The sequence below is a fragment of the Orycteropus afer genome, unplaced genomic scaffold, assembly GCF_000298275.1.
Source record: "Orycteropus afer afer isolate SDZICR_OR568_19922 unplaced genomic scaffold, OryAfe1.0 scaffold00327, whole genome shotgun sequence".
Classification (NCBI taxonomy): domain Eukaryota; kingdom Metazoa; phylum Chordata; class Mammalia; order Tubulidentata; family Orycteropodidae; genus Orycteropus; species Orycteropus afer.
Window position 1 is genome coordinate 944912 of NW_006921914.1, and position 14888 is coordinate 959799.

A 14888-nucleotide genomic window follows, 5' to 3' on the forward strand; every position below is an offset into this window, starting at 1 on the left:
CTACCATATTTTTCGCCTGTGGAGTAGCTGATGTTTGAACAGCCAAAGGTTCGGTTAGCAGCTGAGCTTTTAAACCACTGCACTACCAGGGCTCCTTCAGGAAAGAATATCACACTACAAACATACACTGACCAGCTACAGAGTAAAGTAGAAACACGGATTTCTTTAAACTGGACAGGATTTATCTATCAACCAGGGATTAGTTTTCATATTCTTTGTTCAGCAGCATCTGGAAAGGAATTTTTTTTCTTTCATTTCCAATGGCTTGATTTGAATAGAAAAATAGCAAGCAGGAGAGAAGGGCCAATAAATTTATCAACCCTAAATATCATACACCTTTTGCACTATTCCCCTAAATGTCATCCCCCTGGTGTTCTCCACTCCCACTCTCTACCCTAGCCCCTGCTGTTTCCCTGAGGTTGAGATTTTGAATTTAGACTTAGAGAACTCCAACAGGCTGACCTTGATTCATATGCAGATTCTGTTCCAAGGTTAGAGCTCTGTAAGCAGGATGGTTGCAAAAGCCTCCCTGGAATAAAATTTTTAGGCATGTTTAATTTAAAACACTAAATATTTCATCTATAAAATGTGGATGGAAGAGCTCATATCTGAGCTTTTAGCTTCTTTTTCTTTTCCTGATATTTAAGAATTGTGAATTTTAAGACCTCCAAGAAGCTGGCAGAGGACAGAAGAGGGAAAAGTGCTATGGTGTCGAATCCTCCCATGGGACTAGAGACTATAAGGAAATGATTGTTCCAAAGATGCCAGCAAGAAGAGCTCTACTATCCATCCTACTGCCTCACAGCCTGGACATAAGTAAGCACTCTAAGTATGTCAGTGAAGATTTTTACAAAATTCGGCTCAGCATACTTTACCTGACTGTGCACTCTAGGCCAAGCACTGTGCTTGGCTCTAGGAATATAATGGGAAATGAAGCAGCTAATAACACGCTCTCCTAGCTAACACACTCTGCTAGCCCTGGGGCATCTCCTACATGATGAATCCTCATCTTTTGATTTTTTTTTTTTCATTGAAAAGCTCTCTCTCTCTCTCTCTCTCTCTCACACACACACACACTCTCCCTCTCTCTCCCTCCTCCTCCTCTCTCTCCCTCTTTCTCTATCTCTATCTCTTTCTCTACCTCTGTCTGTTTGTCTGTCCATCTCTCTTTACCCACATAGACACACTACAGGTTTGTTTTGTGTTTTCTTAACAGCCTCAGCCCTGCTGAAATCCTTATCACCTTAGTGTGAATAGGAAGTCCATTTGTATGTGCTCCCAAAATACTCCAACCACACTAGTGTGAACAATCAACATTTGTGCTCTAATAATAACCTTTAAGGGATGACAGTTTTATGGCTGATAAGTAGGATATCATGATGGATTATCAGACACTGCTAGCCATCACTGCTGCTTGCAGTGCTTTAATAGATTGGTAGGAGCTTTGCCTTCATTTTTCTTTTCTTTATTTTTCTTTCTGAGCCACAATTTTAAGACCTACAAAACAAAACGCTTCAAGGGTTTGAAATTAATAATGAGGGAAAAACATGATTGAGTCGATGTGCACAACCTATAGTCACACAGTTCTATAAAACTCATTTATTTTATACATGCTGCTCTTGGAATTTTCAACTGTGCTTATCACAGGACACCCAAGTTTATGTGAATCGTCTCTTTACTGGTGACAGTAAATTCTAATCAGGTAACTGAACTCCTCAAAGTCCTTTTGGAGACTTCTGCATTTTAATGTATTTGAAAAAAAAAAGGTCTCTGAGTTTCTCTATCTCACTTCTTGGTGTTACTGAGCCTAAGAGATGGGTGTCTACCCTACTGAGGAGATATAATACCCTTTCCATAGTATGCACATTCGTACAGGTTTTGATCAACTCTACACACTGATTATCTTAACATTTCCAAGTTCTTCAGGAAGGAAAAATGTCTGCTTTCATCTTTCATGTAATAGAATGAATACTAAATATTTTGTCTGAGACTGGTTTGAAGGTATAATAATAGTAATAGCTGCCAATTAATGAGTACCCATTGTACGTCATGTATGATTGTATCATTCTAAGTCCTTTATATGGGTGTTCCCATGTTAATCACCACAATAGTTCTATGGGATAAGTAGGCTCAAAGAGATTATTTATTTCCCAAGATATTAGAACCAGCAACTGCAAAGGTGAGATTCAAGCCACAGCCCCTATGCTGAATCTAGCTTATTCTCAGAGGGTGCTGCCTAACCAAAAAAAAAAAAAAATTATTAAGGACTACCCAAGGTCAACTGGAGAGCTCCCAGGTAGGAAGTAGTAGCCAGGGTGGACAACCAGAACAGGTAAGGGGAGAGCCCCCAAAGCAAGAAGCAGCAGCAAGTGTGGACAGCAGGGACAGGTAAGGGAAGAGTCCCAGGCAGGGTGGAAGGCTGGAACAGGTAAGGGCAGAGCCCCCAGGCAGGAAGTGGCAGCTAGCAGATGGTTGGAACAGGTAGGGGGAAGACCAGGAAGTGAGTGAAGTAGTTTGCAATAGGAAAGGGAGATGAACTCCTCTGTCAGTTTGTCATACTGCAGTGGCCTGTGGTTGCTGTGAAACTAGAGTCTGTGGCACCAGTGTTTCCAACACCAGGAGGGTTGCCCATGGTTGACAGGTTTCAGTGGAGCTTCCACACTAACAGACTCCAAAGAAGAGAGAGGCCATCCACTTCTTAAAGAATAGGCCAGTGAAAACCTAATGAATAGCAGTGAAACAATGTCTGACACATTACTGGACAACCTTTATGAATAGCCCTGAAATATTGTCTGATGCAGTGTCAGAAGACGAGCCCTTCAGGTTGGAAGGCACTTGAAATACTACTGGTAAAGAGCTGCCTCATCAGAGTAGAGCTGACCTTAATGATGTGGATAAATAAGAGCTTTTGGGACTTCTATTTGCTGATGCTGCACAACTCAAAATGAAAAAGAAACAATTGTAAACATCCATTAATAATCAGAACATGGAATGTATAAAGTATGAATCTAGGAAAATTGGAAGTTGTCAAAAATGAAATAGAACACATAAAGATCAATATCCTATGCATTAGTGAGCTGAAATAGACTGGTTTTGGCCATTTACAATCAGACAGCCATATGATCTACTATGCTGGTAATGACAAATTGAAGAGGAATGATATGGCATTCATCATCACAAAGAATGTTTCAAGATCTATCCTGAAGTACAATGCTGTCAGTGATAGGATAATATCCATATGCTACAAGGAAGGCCACTTAATACTACTATTATTCAAATTTACACACCAACCACCAAAGTCAAAGTGAGGAAATTGAAGATTTTTTACCAATTTCCACAGTCTGAAATTGATCAAACATCCAATCAAGATGTGTTGATTATCACTGGTGATTGGAATGCAAAAGTTAGAAACAAAGAAGAATCACCAGTAATTAGAAAATATGGCCTAGGTGATAGAAATAACACTGAAGATCACATGATAGAATTTTGCAAGACCAATGACTTATTCATTCCAAATACCTTTTTTCAACAACACAAATGGTGGCTATACACATGGACTTCACCAGATGGAATCAGATTGACTACAACTGTGGCAAGAGGCAATGGAAAAATCTTGATATCTTCTGCCAAAACAAGGCTAGGAGCTGATTGTGACACAGACCATTAACTGCTCACATGCAACTTCAAGTTGAAGTTGAAGACAACTAAAACAAGTCCAGGAGAGCCAAAATATGACCTTGAATATACCCCTCCTGGATTTAGAGACCATTTAAAGAGTATATTTGATGCATTGAACACCAGTGACTGAAAATCAGAAGAATTGTGGGATGGCATCAAGAACATTATCCATGAAGAAATCAAAAGTTCATTAAAAAGACAGGAAAAGAAGAAAAGACCAAAAGGTATGACAGAAGAGACCCTGAAACTTGTCCTTAAGTGGAGAGTAGCTAAAGCAAATGGAAGAAATGACAAAGTAAAAGAGCTGAATTGAAGATTTCAATGAGCAGGTTGAGAATACAAAGTCAATTATAATGAAATGTGTAAAGACATGGAGTTAGAAAGCCAAAAGGGAAGAACACACCCAGCATTTCTCAAACTGAAAGAAATGAAGAAAAAAATGTAAGCCTCAAGTTGCAATATTAAAAGATTCTATGGGCAATGTATTCAATGATGCAGGAAACATCAAAAGAAGATGGAAGGAATACACAGAATCAGTGCACCAAAAAGAATCGGTCAATGTTCATCCAGTTCAGGAGGCACCATATGATCAAGAACCAATGGTACTGAAGGAACAAGTCAAAGCTGCACTGAAGGAAGTGGCGAAAAACAAAGCTCCAGGAATTGACGGAATATCCGTTGAGATATATCAACAAATGGATGCCGTGCTAGAGGCACTTACTTGCTAAGAGATTTGGAAGACAGCTACCTGGCCAAACGACTGGAAGAGATCCATATTTGTACCCATTTCATAGAAAGGTGATCCCACAGAATGTGGATATTAACAAACAATATCATTAATATCATATGCAAGTAATATATTACTGAAGATAGTTCAAAAATGTTCATAGCAGTATATTAACAGAACTTCCAGAAATGCAAGCTGGATTCAGAAGAGGATGTCGAACTAAAGACATCATTGCTGATGTCAGATGGATCTTGGCTCAAAGCAAAGAATACCAGAAAGATGTTTACTTATGTGTTATTGACTGTGCAAAAGCATTTGATTGTGTGGATCATAACAAATTGTGGATAACATTGAGAACAATGGGAATTCCAGAACACTTAATTGTAGTTATGAGGAAACTGTACATAGATGAGGAGGCCTTTGTTTGAACGGAACTAGGGAGCACTGTATGGTTTACAATCAAGAAGGGAGTGCATCAGGGTTGTATCCTTTCTCCATACTTATTCAATCTGTATGCTGCGCAAGTAACCTGAGAAGCTGGACTATATGAAAAAGAATGTGGCATCAGGTTTGGAGAAAGACTCATTAACAACCTGCTGTATGCTGACAACACAACTTTGCTTGCTGAAAGTGAGGATGACTTGAGGCACTTCCTAATGAAGATTTGAAGACTACAGTCTGCAGTATGGATTACACCTCAATACAAAGAAAACAAAAATCCTCAAACTGGACCAATAAGCAGCATCATGATAAATGGAGAAAAGATTGATGTTGTCAAAAACTTCATATTACTTGGTTCTACAATCAATACCAATGGAAAGCAGCAGTCAAGATATCAGACAATGTATAGTATTGGGCAAACCTGCTGCAAAAGACCTCTTTCAAGTGCTGAAGATCAAAGATATCTCATTGAAGAGTAAGCTGTGCCAACACAAGCCGTGGTGTTTTCAATCACCTTATATGCTTGTGAGAGCTGGACAATGAACAAGGAAGACTGAAGAAGAGTCCCTGCTTTTGACTTGTGGAATTGGCGAAGAATGCTGAAAGTACCATGGACTGCTAAAAGAACTAATAAATCTGTCCTTGAAGAAGTGCAGCCAGAATGCTCCTTGGAAGCAAGAATGGCCAGACTTTGTCTCACCTACTTTGATCATGTTGTCAGAAGGGACCATTCCCTGGGGAAGGATATCATGCTTGGTAAAGTAGTTAGCAAAAATGGGGATGGCCCTCAACAAGATGGATTAACACAGTGGCTACAACGATGTGCTCAGGTGTAGGAAGGATCACGGGGCTGGCACAGGACCAGGCAGTGTTTCATTCTGCTGTACATGGGGTCGCTATGAGTGGGAGATGACTAGACAGCACCTAACAACAACAACAACAACAATCTGAATGTTCATTTCTCTTAATGTGGCCTACCAATGATGCAAACTTGAGGTTTTCAGGAATGGTGAACAAAGCAACAAAATACATTCTAAGATACTTGCTTTAATTAAGATTTTAGAACTTTTTCCAACTTAATTAGAGAAGCCAAGAACAGCAGATGATTTTTCCCTTTTAGTAAGGGTTTGTTTGACCTGCTTATCTGAAGTTAGGACCAACTGTGCTGATAGCTTTAAATAGTTCTTTATATTTCATCATATTAGGACAAGGGCCAAGGCATGATTTGCAGATAAGACATACCTATCTTCAAGTAGGTAGGTTTCTGAATATAGACAATAAAAATTTTGCATATATGTATTAGCATATACCTAAAGCCAAATATTAGTGGATAATGAAAGGTTTAAAATAAGGAAGGGTGTACATAAAGTTTGTATTCTTTCACTATACTTATTCAATCTGCATGCTAAGCAAATAATCTGAGAAGCTGAATGATGTGAAGAAGAACGTGGCATCAGGATTGGAGGAAGAATCATTAACAACCCATGATATGCAGACAACACAACCTTGCTTGCTGAAAGTGAACATGACTTGAAGCACTTACTGATGAAGATTAAAGACTACAGTCAGCAGTATGGATTACACCTCAATATAAAGAAAACAAAAATCCTCACAACTGGACCAACCAATAAGCAGCATCATGATACATGGAGAGAAGATTGAAGTTATCAAAGATTTCATATTACTTTGATTCACAATCAACACCAATGGAAGCAGCATTCAAGAAATTGGACATCACATTGCACTGGGAAAATCTGCTGCAAAAGACCTCTTTAAAGTGCTAAAGAGCAAAGATGTCTCTTTGAAGACTAAGGTGTGCCTAACCCAAGCCATGGTATTTTCAATCGCCTCATATGCATGTGAAAACTGGGTAATGAATAAAAACCAAATGAGTTGATGCTTTTGAGTTGTGGTGTTGGTGAAGAATACCGAAAATACCATGAACCATCATAAGAATAAACAAATCTGTCCTGGAAGAAGTGCAGTCAGAATGCTCCTTGGAAGTGAGAATGGCCACACTTCATCTCAATTACTTTGGTCATGTTATCTGGAGGGACCATCCCTGGAATAGGATATCATACTTTGTAAAGCAGTGGGTCAACGAGGAAGGGGAAGACCTTCAATAAGATGGGGTGACATACTGGCTGCAACCATGAGCTCAAGTATAGCAAGGATTGATTTTGATGATGGCCCAGGACCAGGCAGTGTTTTGTTCTGTTGCACATAGCATCACTATGAGTAAGAGCTGACTCCAGGACATTTAACAACAGTAACAAAGCCCAATATATAAGAATAATGATATGGACTAAACCAAAGATTATTACTTTGAGTACTGTGTGTGGATGATTGTTGATTCTTAACAATAAAATTTTCAGAAAGGAAAAGTCTATAATTTTTGTAACTGATATTACCCTTAGGGAGCTCACTCATACCATAAGACATCAAGATCACATATCAGCTCTGAGGATGTGATGATTTGTAGGGGAAATTACCTTCTAAATGGCATTCATTCACACAAAACCACCAACTGTGTCTGAGGCATTTATTATTCTCCAGTACTTTATTGTGGCTAGAGGGAACATGGGTATATGGATTATAAGGAGTAGAGAGATTACTACCTTGATAATTATGTTGACATCAACCAAAAGTCATTGCTCTATAAGAAATAAAGGCAAATGTCTTATATCTCTTTTTAGACCAAACCAAGCCCACTGCCATTGACTCAAATCTGACTCATAACAGCCTCCATTCGGTTTCCAAGGCTGTAAATCTTTATGGAAGTAGATTGCCTCATCTTCCTTCCATGGAGCAGCGGATGGGTTTGAATCACCAACCTTCTGGTTAGCAGCCAAGTGCCTTATGCACTGTGCCACCAGAGTTGCTTATATCTCCTTTTGAATATAATATAAGTATTTTTTTAATCACTAGATATCATGAGTCAGAAAAGCATTTTATTTAAAAACAAAGCTTTTGGGGGTTGGGAGGAGGATTATTTATAAAGTTCTAGCTCTCACTTTCACAAAATATATTTCTCATATATCTCTCAGTGCATACATGCAAATTTTGAAGTGATGAAAATTGAGTAAATTAGTCAAACCATCTGATTTTGAAATTGAAATTAGGATGAAATTGGCCTCAATATACCAGGAGGCAAAAGAACCTGTGTAGAGCCTCTAATCAAACTTGAATGGTTCTGTCACCAAACTGAACATCATCACATTGACTTACATATTTTAAAATAAATTGTTAAATGGTCTCAACATTCTTGTACATTAAGTCTTTGGGCTTTCACTGAGTAAGAGGAGACAAGAATCTCCCATTTACCAGTCTGCTCAATTATTTTTCTTTCTGTACCTCATGGGAAATAAGACGGAAGTAAAAAAAAATTGCTTTCATATTAAAGGAACTAGTATTAACTAATATTTATTGAGTTTGCTGTTATGCCAGAAATTTCTCTTTTTTTTAATCCTCACAGCAATCCTATAAGGCACGTGCTATTTCTATCCATGTTTTACAGATAAGGAAATACAGATAAATAATAACAAGGGGCATAGGTAGTTATGTGTTTTACTCGAGATTACGCAGCTGATAAATATCAGAGCCAGAATTTGAACTCAAATCCAAACTATAGTACATCTTAAAATGAAATAAATAAAGGAATAAACATGAGTAGAATGAGGAGAACCCCTGAGTTAGCACACTTAGGTCAATTTAAAATGGGAAAATGTTGAAATTGATTTTTGCATGGAAATTAAGTTGGCCCATGGTGTGTTTATTAAATACCTTAGACCTGTGAGTTCGTTCGTATTCCAATGCCCATCTCAGTGCCTGGAACATAATAGATGCTCAAAAAATATTTGATAAAAGTATGCCTGACAGCCTGATAATAAATGAATAGTGATTTTTTTTTTTTTAAATGCTGTCTAGGCTCTTACAGGGACAGACTTCAAACTCTTGCTCACAGGTTTGAGCATAATAATTGAAATAGAAGCACCAATGGGGATTTGGAGGTGTCTATAGGTAGGCTATGTAAGTTCTGAAGACCTTTAGTCAAGATGTCAAAGATAAATACTGAGAACTTACTATTAAACTCCTCCATTTGTGATGCAGACCTGGAGCTGCTAGATGAGCCTGCAGTCTTCTTTGCCAGATTTCGTTTCTGTGGTGGACAGCTGATTCCAGCTTTCATTTAGAGTTGAGCTGACCTTCCTAACTCTAGCTATTGATTAAGATATTAAGGACAAACCCTTATGTTCAGCTGAGGATAGCATCATTATTTCATAAAGCTTCTTCTTTATTTTTTCCTTTTGAAGTGAAGAAAAAAAAAACAGTATAAACTGAACATTTACTGCAGGGCGATTTTCTCCTCATTATTCAAGGATAAAAAGTGACTAGGATGATGGGGTCAGCTATTCTTTAAGTAGATCAAAATAGACAGAAGGTATTCTGCAGACTAGGCTAGGCAGGTAGTCACATCCCTGGCTGAAGACTGAGTATACATAGCAGTGCCACAACCCCCATTTCCTTTTGATCAGTCAATAGGGGAAACAGATATTTCAGCAAGGTGAAATCAGACTATCTTCAATTCCATACAATATCAGTCTCAAATTGACTGCCATGGATACAATCTAAAAGAAAAATAAGTATTTCTTTTCAAATCAGCTGGCCCCGAGTGTCTGTTGTTCCTTCCTTTCTGGAGGTGCTGGATATCTCCATCCTGGAAAAGCTTACTACACTCTTGACCCAATCAGTTGAAATAAAAAGCAGAAAAATTTAGTTGGAAATAAATTTTTGAAAAAGAATCATCGGAAAACCTCTGTGCAATTAACACAAGAGCTGCAGATTTGAAGGCCAAATGGAGCAAAGCCATTAAACATGCTGAAGGTCTGGGAGGCTTTCATTAAACACATTGCCACACACACGTACAAGGCCATTGAAATCTGACCTCATTGATCAAAACCAGTTCGTGTTAAGCTTGCTTTGTCCAATTTTGTTGCTTCCTATAAAAGAGAAATTATGTAAATAGAGCTTGATTTGGGTTATTTAGTTTGCTGTTAAAGCCCAAACCATCACACTAAGGCTGTTATTGTCTAAAACAACTCAGAGGTGCCACCTACCTCTTAACAGTTCAACACCTCCCAACTCCTAGGAATCTTGCTTTGACACCTAAGCTTCTAAGTTCTAAGAAAGGTACCACGTTTCCTAAATGAATCCATGAAAGTGCGGTATTCAAGCTCAACTAGCAGCACTGCCATTGTACAGTCAGCACAAATGGAAAGGTTCTCAAAGATTTGTCCCTTTTCACTTTAACAATTGTTTTTCTACCTCCATTGAACACATTGTCACTGCAGCTCCCCTTATCCCAGTCTGTACATTGAGTTTATTGTTATTAAAATTGTCTAAATTCCTCTCCAGATACAGGTTTTTCTTAGTGTGGAAAAATAGGCTAATAGAACAAAGAACAAAGTCAAAGTCTTCTTCTTGCTGAGGCTTCTAAAAATTAGAGTAGAGAGTACCCTTAACATTAACATGGATCATTATGCCTTAGGAGCTCTGGTGGCATAGTGCCTGTGGCATTTGATTGCTAACCAGAATGCTGCTGGTTCACACTATGCCTTAGAAACTCCAAATCAAAACCAAACCCACTGCTGTCTAGTTGATTCCGACTCATAGTCTCATAGAAACCCAGTAGGACAGAGTAGAACTGCCTCATAGCATTTCCAAGGCTGTAAATTTTTATGGAACCAGGTTGCTCCACCTTCCTCCTGAGGAATGGCTGGTGAATTTGAACCTCTGACCTTTTGGATAGCATTCAGATGCTTAACTACTGCACCACCAGGATTCCTCCAAGAAACCCAATCCAACCAAATTGCTGTGGTCCTTAGCTGCCGTCCAGTTGATTCTGACTCATGACGACTGTATGTGTGCAGAGTAGAACCTTATATGTGCTCCACAGAATTTTCAGGGCTCTGGTAGCATAGTGCCTAAGGCACTTGACTGCTAACCAGAAGGCTGGCGGTTCAAACCCACCAGCCACTCCTCGGAAGGAAGGTTGGGCAATCTACTTCTGTAGTGATACTGCCTTGGAAACCCAAGGAGGGGTCGCTATGAGTCGGGGCCGACTCGACGGCACATAACAACAACAAACAACAACAATGACCTTTCAGAAGCAGATCACTAGGCCTATTTTCTGAGGTGCCAGTGGCTGGGTTCAGACCGCAAATCCTTTTGCTAGTAGTGAAGTGCTTTGCACCACCCAGGGACTTCTACCAACTAAATGTTAGGTACTGTTGGGTCAGCTCCGACTCATAGTGCCCCTGTGAACAATAGATCAAGGTTGGGCAATCTACTTTCATAGTGATACTGCCTCAGAAACCCAAGGAGGGGTCGCTATGAGTCAGGTCTGACTCGACGGGCACATAACAACAACATAAATATGAACACAGGTGTGCACACACACCACAAATCTGCAATCTCATTGTATATTGTTAAGTTAAAATATCCTTTGTCAGAGCCACATTTTTTAGTTCACTACAAATATTCTTGCTTCTTCACTTGAATATAGTCACTTCTTACTTAATATTTATCAAACCGATTTAATTTTATTTTCACAAAAATCATCTCCTCTCATCTTTTTTTTCCATTTCCCCCAGTCACCTAGTTTTGAAACCTCTAAGTCATCCTTTATCCATCCTTCTTTTCCCTCTATAAGCGACCTCCAAGTCACAGCAATTCTTTAATTGTGATATCTCCCTATCTATGGCTTCCTTTCCAACTCACCATCACCCTAGAGCAGAATATTTTCACCTCCTGCTTAGACTAAAGCAATAGTTGTTTTGTTTCCAGTTTCTTTCCTTCTAAACCACATTCCACACTATTAAAATGGCACTGTGGGCATGTTAATCCCCTATTCAAAAACTTTCAGTGACTCCTCATCGCCTAAATAATAAAATCATTAGTTTGGAAATCAAGGCCCACTACAACTTTACCTTTATTTGCCTACACCTACTTCTACTCCAGCTAAAGCAGGTAAGAAAGGAAATGACATTTAAGTAATACCTACATGTCCCAGATATTGTGTGAAGTACTTTTTACTTATGTCATGTAATCTTCATATCAACTCTATGAAGTGAGTACACAGGTAGTTCCTGGATTGCCAATGACTCCTTTTCTTAAGTCTACCTTTAAGTTGAATTTGTATGTAAGTCAAAACAGTAAAGTATGGTTTATATGTAATGTCAGTCAAATGTTTGTCTTATTATATAAGATACAGAGTACCTTTCTATGTGTAAAAATCATTAAAGAAACACTTCCACATACACTGAAACATCTTTAACACAATAATACAGTAATAATAATAATAATAATGTTTAGATGTGCATCACAAAATAGTGCCCATTTGTTATTATGAGCCATTGTATATACCTTGAAATTTAATGTCTTTACGAGTGTTGTTTCCGAACTACACTTAGAAGTACATAACTCTGATGTTGGAAACCCAAGGAGTGCCTGTACTATTGTCAGTTTTGATTAAGAGGAAATTGAAGATCAATTTGGTCTTGGCCAAGGTCATATAGTACCTACGTGGCCTATTCAGAATTTTAATTAACAGCTGCCTGATTCCAAAATCAGTGCTCTTTTCATGGCACCTACAACTCAATCTAGACTTTTCACTTTTATTTTTTACAAAACAGACCATGAACATTTCACCTCTACTGTTTTGTCCATACTGATTTCCCCCATCAGGAATGGCCCCTCCACCTCCTCTCAACTCTTACCCCAAATGCAAATTCCACCCATCTGTTTTTGATCATTCCTTTGAAGCCCAGCCTATACAGGTTCACACTGGTTCAACTCATTCTGTTCTTACCATATATGCTATTTTTTTTCTAAATGCATTATAAGCTTCATGTGGTCATAAATTTGTCACACTAATCTATGCCCCTGCACATAGTAAACACTTAATAAATATCTGTATAATTATTGAGGATGTTGATTATGATTATGCCAAATTTTATAATTTCCTTCATCCAGCTTTCCTGATGTGATTCTAAGTTGAACCTTGATGACCTTACCCCCATATAATATCAAAATCCAAAGTCAATTCTTATAGTGGAAAAGGAGAGCCTCCTCAGGAGTTGGCAAGGCCCACTATATTCACAAGAGTTCTGAGCACTGGAAAGGGCACATGGAAGTTGTCCATAAACACCTGCCGAATAACTGATTCATGTCAGAAATTTCAAGTTGGGAAGTATCAAAGCTCAGCACATTAGAGTTTAAAATCTAGACTGTGTCTGAAAGCTACAACCTCATGTCTCTGTTACTGTAACTGAAAAATATAAAACAGCTGAAAAAAATGAAGCTGGAAAGTCACAAAATGCAGTTAAAATTGAGATGTAGTCCAACTACATATAACACTCACTATGCCACTTAAAGGAGCTTTAAAGGAGGAGAAATGATAATGGGATTAATTAGAATTTGACAGTTTCGTTAGAGAAGAGGGAGGCTTGTCAGCATGCTGATATGCTTTCCTCACAGACAAACTAAATCTTCTACATTTGTACATATTTTTTATATTTGTACATATTTTGTACTTTGTATCTTCAGTTATAAATGTATGTAATAAGATATATGAAACCAAACACACTTAGCATTTGAAGTGCTATGTTTACTTCATTGTGAATAAATACAATCTAATAAAAGGGACCTTTCAACCATTTGTTGTAAAGGAAAAAGCATTGAACTAAGAGTCAGAAATCTGGATTCTGGTGCTAACTTTAGCTGTGTGATTTGATGTAAGTTATTTCATCAATCCAGAAATTAATTTCTTTTTTTTTCATTGTGATTTGGGTGAAGATTTACAAAGCAAATTCACTTTCCATACAGCAGTTTACATATACTTTGTCTCATGACATTGACCACAGTTTACCACAATGCAACAGCTCCCCTCCCACTTCCTCCCCATAGTTACCTCTTCCCAGTGTCCATCCCTCCATGCACTCCTGCCCCCTGAGCTGTCTCCCTGTGCATAAGCAGCCCTTCTTTCTCCCATGAATGTTCTCTCCAAGGCGTGTTTACACATAAACCAAAATGATATTTGAGAAAATTTCCAACTTTAATATTCTATGACTGTTTTATGAATCCAGGATTCTCTTATATCATTAAGGAAAGGACAAAATAAGAGGGCATAGGAGATTTCAAATAGTCACAATAATAGTTACATCCACACATCCCTGCATACATATTACTATGTATAAATCTATACCTACAGAGCAATAGCTATAGACATTTCAAGGTATATGAATTATTATACTCTTAGCTTTACCTCTTGGTATTGATTGTGATATTTGACCAAATTACATCCTTCAGAAAACAGGCTTAGTGATCTGCTTCTGAAAGGGCTTGGCCTTGAAAACCTTATGTAGCAGTTCCATTTTACACATGGAATCCCCATGAGCTGGAATAGAGTCAACAATAATGACAGCAACATGTCCTTCTCTAAATCAAAACTCTGCTCAAGACTCATTTCTTCTGCAACACCAACTCAAACTAACTCCTCTTGACATCGATAACTAACTATTCCAGCCTACTTTCATCATTTCAACATAGGAAGTTGACAATATAATGGTAATCTGATGGATTGCTAATAGCGTTTGCCTCATGTGCCACATGCCCTATGGATAAGAACTATTTCCTTTCCCTTGGGAATGCAATATAACATTCCTGAGAGAGCACAGTCTTCAGATCCAACTCAGAGCGACCCTTCCTTGGATTCCTGAAGTGGTATCTCTACGAAAGTAGAATGCCCAACCTTCCTTCCAAGGAGTGGCTGGAGGGTATGAACCCCCAGCCTTCTGGTTAGCTGTCAAATGCCTTACAGACTATGCCACCAGAGCTCTTACCAGTAACATTAAGGAGTTAAATATTTTCTTTAAAAATAAAAATAATACAAGAAAGTATAAGCAAACACTTATTTGATCTGAGAAAAGAAAGCACTTTCCATTCATAAAAGCAATGAAAAAAAATCTAGAAAAGGATTTGA

At 38.3% G+C, this 14888-nt stretch overlaps 1 pseudogene; it reads right to left on the reverse strand.

The window, feature by feature from the left end:
• LOC103206674 overlaps positions 1-9035 on the reverse strand; it is a 19866-nt pseudogene extending 10831 nt beyond the window's left edge.
• Positions 9036-14888: the final 5853 nt, after the last annotated feature.